Source organism: Neodiprion virginianus, chromosome 4 (assembly GCF_021901495.1).
Source record: "Neodiprion virginianus isolate iyNeoVirg1 chromosome 4, iyNeoVirg1.1, whole genome shotgun sequence".
NCBI classification, from domain to species: Eukaryota; Metazoa; Arthropoda; class Insecta; order Hymenoptera; family Diprionidae; genus Neodiprion; species Neodiprion virginianus.
Window position 1 is genome coordinate 22016341 of NC_060880.1, and position 13049 is coordinate 22029389.

General features: G+C 37.1%; 1 protein-coding gene across 2 annotated transcripts in view; it reads right to left on the minus strand.

Annotated features, from left to right (window-relative positions):
* Positions 1-13049, minus strand: part of LOC124303886 (protein hu-li tai shao) — a 65225-nt gene that overhangs the window by 37421 nt on the left and 14755 nt on the right. For both annotated transcript variants that reach the window (XM_046761696.1, XM_046761697.1), the window contains exon 2: positions 9464-9496. The gene's annotated coding sequence lies outside the window, so the exon portion shown is untranslated. The remainder of the gene's footprint in view (positions 1-9463; positions 9497-13049) is intronic.

Here is a 13049-nt window from a genome sequence, read left to right on the forward strand (position 1 = left end):
GTTCAATCCATCGGTCGATGTTTCGGAATAAAGGCTTACGTACAAGAAAAAGATATTTCATAAATATTATTATTCCATTCTTAGTTGCCACAACTCTGTAGCAGCATAGATGTACTACAGACGTGACGCATAAACGCTATTTCTACTGCATAATGAACTTTACAATGCACTTACTTATCATTTAAAGTGCAGGCGACATAGTGCATAGCTAACTGGATAATTCGATTTACTTAGTACATCTTGAACGACACAAGTAACGACTAAGGTACATAGATTGGAAGGGTTAGTTTTAAAAGAAATTCCCGGTATATCATGATTTTGATCTCGGAAATGGCGTAATCTATACGTTTTCGACGCTCGTAGACACTGCGTACTAGTTTTAGCGTAATAATTTCTTGTAGAGTTCTCAAGACTTGAACCAATATGAAAGAAAAAAGAAAAATAAAAATCCAACATTTCATTTTCCACAGATTTTCTATGGAGTTTTACAGCTGGACTGTACAGCTACCGCAAGAGGTCAAAGAATTTATAAATTTAATTCCACTGGGTTTCGACGAAGACAAAATTGATGCATGATTTTGGAGGAATTCAAGGGGTTGCACATGATTTTAAATAATTTCATAAATTTGACGGGAATTCGAAAATCATTGATACCTTTTTTTATATCAATGCCAACAATCGTATAGAAATTTGATAGCAATTGAAGGAGAAAAATGAATACAAAAAAAAAAGAAAAAAAAAAAGGTTTAAAGATGAAAATAAAAGCCTCAAATTATCTAAATTAAATGTAACTAAAATTGATCAGAGATTTCGTGCGTTCGTGCATTTCAAATGATCGTTTGTAAATAACCACACACCCCTGGACTTGTCGTTACGCTATCGCACACTGTTAGCGATCACATAAAATACACAGCGACAGGAGTACACGGGTATAAATGGAGTCGAAGAGTATCCTACAGAATTGGATCGACTTCCTGGACAAGTCTGCTGCCCGTGTCAATAATTGGCTGTCTGAGAAACGAGTCGTTGTTACGTACTCGTTAGTCGGTTGAAAAAAGTAGTGGAGTACTTCTAAGAGACGAGTTAACAATTGAATATACGATCATTTCAGCTACACCGGAAATGACATGGTCTCGTTGTTCCCTTTGTTTATAATAAAATAAATGGAAGTAAAAAAATGTGAAATACAATGATCGACGCGGCCATTTTTTTACAAGCATTACTCAATCCCGTTTGTAATTCACTCAACATGTTCTACTTAGGTTCAGGCTTCAGCCGATGATCGATTACCTGCTTTTATTATGTTCTCCCATCAATTTTGCTTCGCTACGCTCTACATAACGAAGTCTCTTTAAAACCGTTTCGTACGGAAAAACGTTCTCGATTCGTCGACTATACGTGTTAATGTCTGCATATGCGTAGGTGAAGATGTTGGTAGTCAAGTTGATTATCGTATTGATAAACAGACTCGAGGCAGACGAACGAGTTATGATTGTTTAAAAGAAAAAAATTTGTCTCCATTTCTATACCGGACCATAACTGACGGTACTAATATTAAAACGCTTTGTCGAATTTTCAAATGGATCTGTCACAGTCGACGATTTATGTTGAAAATTTAATTTCTTCACAAGTCAGAAAATGTGAATATATCCAAATTGCGTAACGATGGAAAAAGTAATGTATTATTTCACAGCAAAGTTTGCACTGAATCATCGGTTCAATGCGAAATACGTGCTACCTGAACCTCATCATTGTAAGTATACGTATTTAATCACGTTACCGCAAGTAACTCAACACGGGTACATCAACCTCTTACATCGTTTCTTTCTTATTTTCATTCTCGTCATAATCATAATCGTCATAGCCGTTATTATCGTTACTGACATTATTCTTATAATGAACACATTTCAACAACAACAGTTGCATAATGCTGACGTTTATCGGGTTTGTATTTCGTAACCATAAACAACTTAATATCACGAGAACAGATTTAAAACAATAAATATGTAAGTGAATACAAGGATAATGGAAACTTGTGACTTCAAAAAAAAAAAATATATTCGAAAAGTTGAGAAGTCACATTGAAAAAGTTCACAGTCATTAATGTATCAAAAACTTTCAACATATCCACTGGTACACACTATTGCGTTAATTATTCATAACTCATTTGAATTTCAATGAGTCATAAGTATGTTTTGTTTTCCCCAAGGTATAACGTCACGTCGTCAGTGTAACGTCGGCCAAAGGAAGATCTCGACTGTAAATAAATATGCCCGATGGTCGATTGATCTCAAACTCATCGTCAGCGGACCAAAATGACAGTTACTTGACCACGATTACGCAGTCAAACCGCGTCCGTACCTCGGTTTACCTTGTCTGCGCGACTGCGGTGCGGAACCATGGAAAAGATTATCTGAACGGTACAGCGGAGTTACAGGATAGCGGTATTGCAACGACATAGAGAGCCGGTACTCGACGTTTGTTACGGGTGGAACGGCATAGGTAGGTACACAAAGAAACGCGACAACCGAACAACTTTTTCGTGCCGTAGAGCCGATGTTCGCGAAATTTAATTACGTCGAAAGGGTGGATTAAGAGATGCCCTCGTCGATTTCGACGTTTATGTAGAAAAGAGGCGGACAAAGTGGACACCCTGGGAAGTTAACGCTTCGAACAGAGGTTTGAATCAATGGATCGCAAAATTTTTACCGAAAATTTCCGTGAAAAGTCTCTAAAATTTCCAGGGGCATTTCGCCCCTCACTTCCTTGGTTCTTACAATACATTCACAATATGGTGTTTCCAAATTTCTAAGGCTACTGAACTTATTTTTGTGTATCAATTTTGGAAAAGTACGAGAAACTTATGGACGGGACCCATTTTGCGCGCACATTTAAAAGATTCAATAATTGGAATCTCGATTTGGAGCTTCACTTTTTTAGGGGTGCGTTTTTCCGAATTTCAAGTTCTCGGAATATGTAATTGATTTAATTGCTGTAAAGCAAGTAAATAATTTGAAATTTTTAGAGGTGCCAATTTTGCCCGCCTCTCCCTAACTTTTCAAGATATGCAGTTGATTTCGCGTTTGAAGTTTGCCAGAGCAAGCAAATAATGAAATTTAAAATTCTTTTTCAATTTTTCAAAATTACGAAACATTTTCAGGGTTGTTCACTTTGCCCTCCCCTGCCCTATATATCTTCAAATATCTAACTGCACTTATCGCAAAGGTGAAAAAGGGCTTTACCGCGCGATTCTCCGTACAATTCTGATCAAAAACAGTCCAAAACATTTTCATCTGACGCAGAAATAAAGAAACGGCACACTTTCAACGAAATTGCAACAGTAACTTCGTTTTCACTTCATTAGTCAAGTACAAGTACATATATTATTATTTTAAAATGTCTTAATACTACGCATTCATGATGGAAGATTTCAAATAAAATTCTCAAACTTTTCCAGATTCATAAGAATTCTGTGACGAATATTAAAGTGCAGCTTAAAAATGAGACTAGTCATTCAGTAACCCTGCACAACCTGACCAAGTGACAGACTGGAGCCTTGTGTTTATTCTTACTTCATTTCCGCAGCAATGTGTATCTAGATTCTAGGGTATTCATCGACAGAGGGTGTATTAAAAAGTGTAAGCATGCCCGCGTGTGTGCCTAACCCAAATTCCCACGGACCCAGCTCTATGGCATAAGGAATAGCAGGACGGGGCGTAACCCAAGAATAAAGACAAAAGCACTGATGTCTGCGAAAACGTAAAGAGAGCGAAGATACTACACGTTGGGTGTTTCAGTCGAGTGTATCTAGCGCAGGTGTTACGCAAGATAATTTGCATCCGTGTTTAGATCATTTTTTATGCAATGGTTAAGTGTGTCTTATGATGACGAATTTTGACAATTTAGGTTAGAACCAGCGTGTAAAATCAATGAAAAAAACTTGAAATCATATGAAGCTCGAGCACAAATCGCTCGCAATCGGAATGCTTTTCGGATAATATATCAGAATCTGATCAGCGAGTATTAATATTAATGTAAAAATGATTACGAGTCGGACAAGGGGTTAATTACTGATGGAATCTGGTGTCCACAGGTTACTGTAATCTCGTGTATTCTTTGCAATCTTTTTGCAAGTTCTACGCGATCTTTGTAGTTTGCGGCAATCTCTGTAGTCTTTTGCAATCTTTGCAACCTCTGTAATGGTTTGTAATCTTTTGTAATGATGCAATCTACACTGTAATGTTTTGTAAGCTGTGTAATTTTTTGTAACCCTTACAATATTCGTAACAATTTTTAATCGTGCCGTAATCGTTTGTAACATTAGCAATCTTTTTGCAACCCCTGTAATTATTGTAGTAAATTTATAATTTTTGTAATTGTAATCAGGGTACGTCATTTTTGCACAGCGATCAAATCCCCTAGAATCGAATCAGAAACACTAGCACAGTTTGTTTATGATAAATTTCAGCTTTTCTTGTACTAATATTGGCAATTCGCTCGGGTTCGTTTCGATCGTTTCTATCATATAATAAAAATGATGATTTCATCAGTGTTCACCTTCAATATTATAAACGATTATTTCTCTCTACATGTACCTCTGTTGTTTTAGGCAGCGGGACTCGTTCATAAAAAAAAAAAAAAAAAAAGTACTTTTGTTCGATTCACTGCCAAAGAGATTGTCAGACCTCCGGATTCACAGATTCTACCGAAACTAAAAACTTTCACTGGTGTTTCTTTTACCCCAAAATATGAAACTTTCGACATGTCTGTGGCTCTTCTTATTCGCTTATATATATATATATATTTGCATAAGTACAGTTCCACTCAAACACCCAACGTAAGATGGCGGCCACGGCAATCACTCCCCTAAGATACCACCCCCCACCCCCCCTCTCCCGGTATCGTCATCGGTACGAATTCCCAACTTCCGGGAGGCGCTCGCCACTCGATCCAGCCGGTGAGACAGGGTAGGTCGTCAAATGCCCACCACTTCTGTGGCAGCAGCAGGAAACCCCGGCTGGCGTCGAGGTGGCGGCAACGAGGACGGAGCAGCTTTCGCCGTAGGGAGGTGGGATAGGTATTGATCCTACAGCACCCCCGACTCTGTGCCTAGGTGTTATACACATTGAAAGACGCACCGTACTTGCCAGCGATATCGGCTCGTCGTAATTGTCGATTTTCTATCAATTTTTCTTTCCCCCAACTTGATTCGTTATACGAGCATTATTGCCCACAATCAAACGTCGCTAAGCTACAACAAAGTTATAATCATTTTGGGGAAATTGCATGTCGGACGATTTGCACATTTTCGAAGGTGGATTATTATTTGAGGAAAAATTTACAGTTCTTGTCTTCAACGTGTGAGATTTGCTTGTTGTTACGAATCCGAGAGTTCAGGTAAACTGGCAAAACTTGTTTTCAAATTTTTCATATTTCTGGACCATTGGAACAGGAAACAAGAAAGCAATATACTTGTCTTCGTTCAACTGCAGTGGTTCGCAATCAGCTATTTTTTAAATGTCATATATATAATTTTAGGTGAGAAATGAAATTTGAGGGCGAAATATATTCGGATGCAATTTTTCTTTCGAATATTTTAAATCAGTAGAAAATACACACACGTACATATTTATATGTAAAATATATAAGGTATTATATGTTCAAAGTCAACTATTTCCTTTAGTAGCAGGCTCTGATCGTGAATCAAGAATATCAGATTCGCGACGATTAAAAATCCTTGAAATAATCCAGCGATTAGATAACGATCAAGGAACTTTAATATAATACACGTATGATTTTGAAAACGGTCAAAAATTAATAATAATAATAATAATAACAACAACAATAGTAATAATAATGTGTTACAGCGTCAACAAAAATTTTCTCCAATATATCGTACCTCCAATTGATTTTAGTTTAAAATTGTGTTGAAATCCGATTTATTTATAACGTATGCTGCAACGTTTACAATAAACAGACGACGAGTAAACCGTGTTTAAACGCGAACATTACGTATGAATAAATTAATACCACTGATAATGTATAAATACGAACAGGACTACCGAAAGCGGTTTTGGCTGAGAAAAATACGTGATTTCAAAATGAAAAATATGATTATACGGAACACGAGAAGTGACAGAGGTAGGTATGTATATGTATAGTAAGGAAGCAAAAGAACGGCAGAAAAGCCGAGAGACGAAGCCGCCGAAATCTTCGATGACCGCAGCGGTCGGCAATCCGATCTGCTAGTCGAGGCCGAGATCAAACTAACTGGTATGTGTGTTATAGGTATATATCCTGTATTTGCGGGCACGAAAAGTAACTGCAAAGAGTGTGAGTGAATTATTCACAATCAGCGGTGACGGCGGTGTAGCGACAGCGTTGCTGATACAATTTTATACATATATAATATATATATGTAGTAGTAGCAGCGTATGCAGTGGCTTGTTATAAAACGGCTTCCTCGACTACAGAAATTTTCAGCAGGTAATTGAGATTAGCGATGACATCATCGTGAAACGTGATTCTGTGAGACTCGCGTAAACTATCGTCGACGTGACTTTTGAATGGTGTAGAGGAACGGAACCAGATTGAAAAAGAAAAGAAAAAAAAGGAATCGGAGAGTGAGATAAAGATAGAGATAGATGTAGAGAGAGAGAGAGTGGAGTGGAGTGGTTTAGGCGAACCTGGACGAACGAATGTGGGGAATAATAAGAGGGGAAAAGAATTATAAAAAGCGAGAGGTTTGCGGTCTACGGTTAACGGATACATGGGATGATAGGTGGGATATGTAACGCGGGTTGTGACGTCACGCGGATGGCTTACGTCATCGCTCGTTAAATCGGCTACGCGTATATAATGCCACTGGGTATAATGGTAGATGTGATAAGCTTGGTTGCAGCCGTGCTCAAGAGGATTATACGTCGTCCTCCGGTGTAACGTACTTGTCGGTTTCAAAAATTACAACGGAAACGTGTATTAATTAATCCCGTTCCGAAGCTACGGTAAAAGCTTTTAATCTTTTACGTAAAACGGGGGTAAAAAATTAAACATTTATTTTCTCACGTTTCATAGTTTATACATCGTACGTTTCGACACTGTTAGGTGTAGCAGAAAATTTGCGCTTCGAGTTTACCTTGGAGTTTGTTAACGGATTGATATCGGTGAGCATCGTAGTAGCAAAGTTTCTTCAATCTCATTATAGTGGGTTTTTGTGTAAAGAGCGTCACTTTATTTATAGAGATATGTAACTGCTATAAACCGTGTCCGATAGGCCAAGGCGGGATCAGCTCCAATTTTCTCAGTAACTGCCCCACGTGACTTATTGAACGTGCGATAGATCTGACTACATGCTTTCAAATACCGAGATAAGGTTTTGGTCGTGGAAAAAAAAGGTTGGAAATGTGATATTTTTGTATTTTTCTGATAAAAAGGACGAGAAAAACGAGTGTCATTAAAAAGTCTACGTTTATACTACATTTAGAAATAAAAACCAAATAGATATTTCAGGTTACAATGTGATACAAATAATATTTTCTGCATAAAATTGGAAAAAAAATAAATAAAAAACAAGAACAACAACAAACTAAACGCAAAATTGTAATTATGCAGTAATATCGTCTTAACTTTATGGAAATGACTGCAACCAGAATTGTCCATTAGTAGATAGATGAAGTTAATGTGACGATTTGGAGATGCTTGATCATTGCGACTGTCGTTAACTACGTACGTATAGGGGATTCCGTCCAAGGCCAACCATTATGAAGTCGATGGAAAAAAAGTTGAATATGCCAAAAGAAAAAAGGGGAAAAAGAAAAACGACAATACAATAACCGTTGGAACAATGTTTTAATTGTGCAAAAGAATAGAAAAAATCGGCTTATCACTGACCCACTCTTGAAACGTTTGGAATAGAAAATACAGTTTCCGAGTATTTAAGAATTTAAAAAAAAGGTCCATTTTCAAATCACTCTAAATATTTGTAAACAATTGAGCAGTTAAAAAGTAAATCTGAAAAAAATTCAGGGTACTCTTTCAAAGTTGAAGCAATTGCAGAAATTTTTTTCAAACAAAATCAGAAATATCGAGGGTCAGACGTTGATCGGGCTCGCATGGAATGCCCCATATGCAAGTGCCTCGACATATCGATCCCTGTACGAGATCATTAACGTTAATTTCAAGACTCCGTAAGGAACTGTCAACTACACATAATCTACATTCCATTGTACGCCTCTGCCCATGCAACGCGCAGACAAAACGCCTTCGTCTATTGATATTAACGACCAGGCATCAGACTGCGTTGAATGAATTCACCGCACGTAGAATACCTTAGATATCCTACACAACGTGTATGTAACATGCATTATATCTGTCAAAAGTATACGACGTAAGAATGCCTGGGTACAACGGTCAGGTGTGTCCCAAAGTTTAATTTCCTGTATGCAATTTGACTCTTCTTCTTAAATATACGATGATGAGAACAAAGAATTGCCCGTACTCATTTGACTCACGAATCTGTATCTTGCAATCGGGATCTTATACTTATTTATTAATTATTACAAGTAAATCGATAAAGACACCGGTTGGTTTACCCCTTGTAACAGACCCAAGTCTTGTTGGATACATGCGTACAATGGACACGCCGTTAAACGAGATATATATATTACATTTCCGTAACGTCCTGGTAGGAAGCTACTCGTAAGGTCGCATGGAATGCATTACAATTAAAAATGACACAGAGAATGACGAAAAGAAATTAGTCAGTTACGAAGAAATCTAATTGAATTTCAAAAAATTGTCTACAGGCATTCCGTTTTATTTTCAAGTTTATCGGTTAATTTGATAAAACCATTGATGTAATACGCTCGGATCATCATTCGGGTCGATCAAACGTGTCGTGTATATTTCTACTACGGGAACCGTTAAGACTGCCTGATAGGTGTGAGACGAGCGTTAAATCGTCGCCTATACATATATAAATTAAATTACACGTCTATAATTCAAGTATACAGTATAATTCGAACTTTTCAACAACTCTGGTCAAGACCGGTGTATGATAATCGCCAAAACCCGCAAGCTGTGAATATACAGACATGATATACATGTATATATATTACATCTGATTATAAGATATAAATGCTACAAACGTCCGTGTGTTATAAATATGTAAGAATGCACGGATGTAATTACCTACGCTGAATACATATAAGGCGTGCAAATTGAATTTGAGAATAACATTAGGCAATAAATTGCATCATCGAAAAGGAAAAAGATGGTTGGCGACCACCGCACGTCTGTGACCATTGTATTTATTACCCGTCAAAACTACGGTGTTTCAAATCAGACTAATTATCTCAATAGTTTGAGAGGTAGTAAAATTCTAAATAAAAAAAATGAATAAGGATTTTGAAGGTACGCGTAGCCTCTCAATTCGCAGAGTATGCTGAATCAAGTTTATACTCACGTTTTTTCGTTTAGCCTTCTAGTTCGCTGTACCCTGTAACAAAATGTAAAGATAAACATTATTTAAAATTCTATGTATAAAAATAATTTGAACACCGGTTCAACGTTACAAAGTTATCTAAATAATTCGAGTTTATTTTCACTACAGTCAACGCATCCCAAAGTATGAAATTAGCTACGTGATCGGTAAAAGGCCGAGCTGGAAAAACGTGAGAATTATTACTATTTCCTTCATCATCTTGTATTTCTAATTTTTGGGAATTAAACTAGCAGCATCACGGTGAAGAAACATTATTTTAAAAACTCCTAATATTCAGTTCAATTTGTAAAGCGGGTGCGTAAAAAGATAAAATGCGAGAAAGTCTGACGCAAATATCACATTTTCCCTGAAAACATGACTTTCCTTTAATCTGATCTGGCAAATGAAATCCTAATTCGGCATGTGATGTTACTTTTTCAAAAGATCTTCGATTACACAGAAGAAGAAAAATGTATAAAAAGTATTTACAACAAAAGCGGTCGAATAAAATTCAATTCTAGATTGAAAACTGATTATGTAACCTCTGACGCTGAGTGAGAATTAACGGATCGTCTAAACTTCGTTTAGAAATCATTGATCGAGATTGCATCTTGACACATGTGCCAAGGGATAAATCAAAGGTCTCTTCTAAATTAAAATAAATCGCTTATAGATTGACAAATCTGAGGTTAGAGGTTTAGCCGTTAAATAAATCAATTGAATAGCGAATTACCATATAATTGTTCACAATTTCCTTATAATTTATAATTATTATACCGCGATACCGAATGTCTTTTTTGCGAACATCAAAGCCCGATGTTTCGACTAAAAATACATATTTCCATTTATATTGAATGTATTTAAATTTTTCGATACCAAATGCACACAACGTGGACTTTCATTGTTCGATTCACACCATTGTGTTTAGTCTGTAGGCAGAATTAAGTCGTTCGTTCACACGCACCCGAAATCCGGAAGTTCATTATTCGGAGCATGTATTACATAGACAATAATTCTACAGTACTTTCAAACTTTCTTTCTTCCCATGCTCTCACCGTTCCATGTATGTACTATTATTTTAAATATTTTTTATCGTTAATATTGTGGATAAAATGCTAGATCTGAGTTTCTACTACAAGGATAAAAATTCTGTAACATAATCGCGTCAGTCGTTAGTTGTGCGAATTAGATTAAAAAAATGATCCTTCAATTTCTGATGGAGGAAAAAATCTCGGGCGGCATATTTTCTTCGATAAGATGTCGAATAAAAAATAGAGAAAAAGCTATCACGTAGTAATTAAAATAAATATTCATACCTCAGATAAGATTAAATTACGTAACGAATTCCGCCAATTACAGATAAGCGATCAGTTATCAGAATTTCGATTTAACTGAGCACTTTTTTTTCAAGTAATTTCATTTACAAAAATTCCACCGCAGAAAATAATGATAAAAACAAATTTGTGGGCCAAAATTCGATGGAAAATAAAAATTAACGTGTTTCCGACAAGCGTTAAGACCTAGAGGTCTAAAATTTGAAGGCATTTCACATCTTAGCGAACAAAAAAAATTGTCACGAGGCTGAAGCTAGCAGTACTAATGCAGTAAAGTCCGAAAATCTAAACTTTGTGAAATACCTAGAACCCCAAATACTTTTCTAAAATTCCAAGGGTTAAACTGAACTGCGTTCTTCTATTTCCAAAAAGTTAACCACGTTTGGCTGCTAACTTTGTCTGCTAGCTTCAGATTCGTCAAATTTTCTAAAAATGACAGTCTAATCAAAACTTTGGCACCTCATCATTTTAGTTCGTAATTGGCGTATCTGCTCGCATGACATGTTTCTTGTACAAATAACCGTTCGCGATGTAAATAAGTATAGATCATACGACATCGCATCACGTGTGTGTGTCAACGTAGGTATTACATGCGAATAATAAGTCGTTGCATATTGAAAGAGACGAAGCGAGATACCGCAAGGTGCAAAAACCAAAAGCGGAAGCGCGCGATAGCAGCGCAGGTCCGACAATTACCACTTCCGGTTTGCAGCCAAAAGCGCAGCGTTGCAGTTTAGAGGAGGAGGGCAACAAGAAGGAGGTGGCGTAGTACGAATTGCACGCGAGGGTTGAAACGGAATGGCCGGGTTTCACCTGCACGCGACGGGGTTCTTATACCTGTCCGCATTCGTCGCAACCCTCACGATGAGGGTAAGCGAGCCAACTGAATAAATAACTAGCGGCTTTAGGCTGGCCGTGAGTCAGCCCTCGAACTCGAACTGCCCGTTTTCACACTGCAGGTCCGGATTTCCCAGGAAAAAGGAAAAAATTAATATACGATTCGAACTACGAATTCAGATTCGTAATTAACGATTTAAAACCATTCAGGTACCATTTTTTTTTTTCACGGAAATGCGAATTTATTTTATTTTGAAACACTGTAATTTTATTTTATTACAGTAAAAATTTTGGAAGTCTGACCTTGGATTCGTTACCGGTACCCTGAAAAACCTCCGCAAACTAATTTCAACCAAAATCCAAATACATGGGATTTTTTTTACAACCATATTGGATCCACCATTTTCGATTCCGCAAATCTGACCTCGGTAAACTATAAAAAATGAAATTTATTTCTTCAAGTGACCATTGTAACAAGTCAAAATATTATACCAAACGACAAGAATTATTTATTCATTTTTTTTTACCGATACACGCTACAACCTCTGAACTGTTGTCAGATCCAACGACCCCCATATTTCTCCCTCAATATTCATAGCAAAAATTTTCATATCACATTACGCATTTACGTGCGAGAAAACAGCGATAACAACATTTTACTGTCTATCTTGGAAAAAAAAAAAAAAGAAATATAGAGTATCAATTCGATTTGCTCCTCATTTTTATCCAAACTACTAAATGGTATCCAAGCAAACTGTTGATATTTTTTGCATCAAAAGTACCAACCCTACAAAGCTTCCCGTTACTCCCGTTAGTCGCAAAAACATGAAATTCTAGAAAGAAAAAAAAAAAAAAAAAAAATTAAGAATCAACATAATTCGAGGTGATTACATAAAACAAAAAAACTTTCCCCGGGATTCTTCTGTTTAAACGCATGTGAGAAATGGGAGTGTCGGGAAAAAAAACGAGAAAAAAAAAATAATATAATAATAATAATAAAAAATAACCAGACAAACAAAAGGGTGCGAATCGGGTGAAATTCGAACATGTGTGTGCAATTTATCACCAACACACGTAGCACTGGACACAATATACAAGGATGGTCAATGACCCCCCCCCGACGACACGTGCCATCGTCTGCTGGCCCTTTCTCTTTTTCCTTCCCCATACCTCCCCCCCCCTCCCTCTCCTCTCTCGCTCGATTTCTGCCTCTCGGTCAATCGTCCTTTTCCCTCCGCACCTTGCGTCTCAAGACGACCCGCCCGTCCAACCAACCCCAACGACGGAGGGACGTTGCGCAACGTTTTTCACGGGAGACTGTTAGACGCCAAATAAAGGTGTGCATGTGAACACGCAATCCATCTTTTCATCTTCTACCTTATTATGGAAAAAACTTT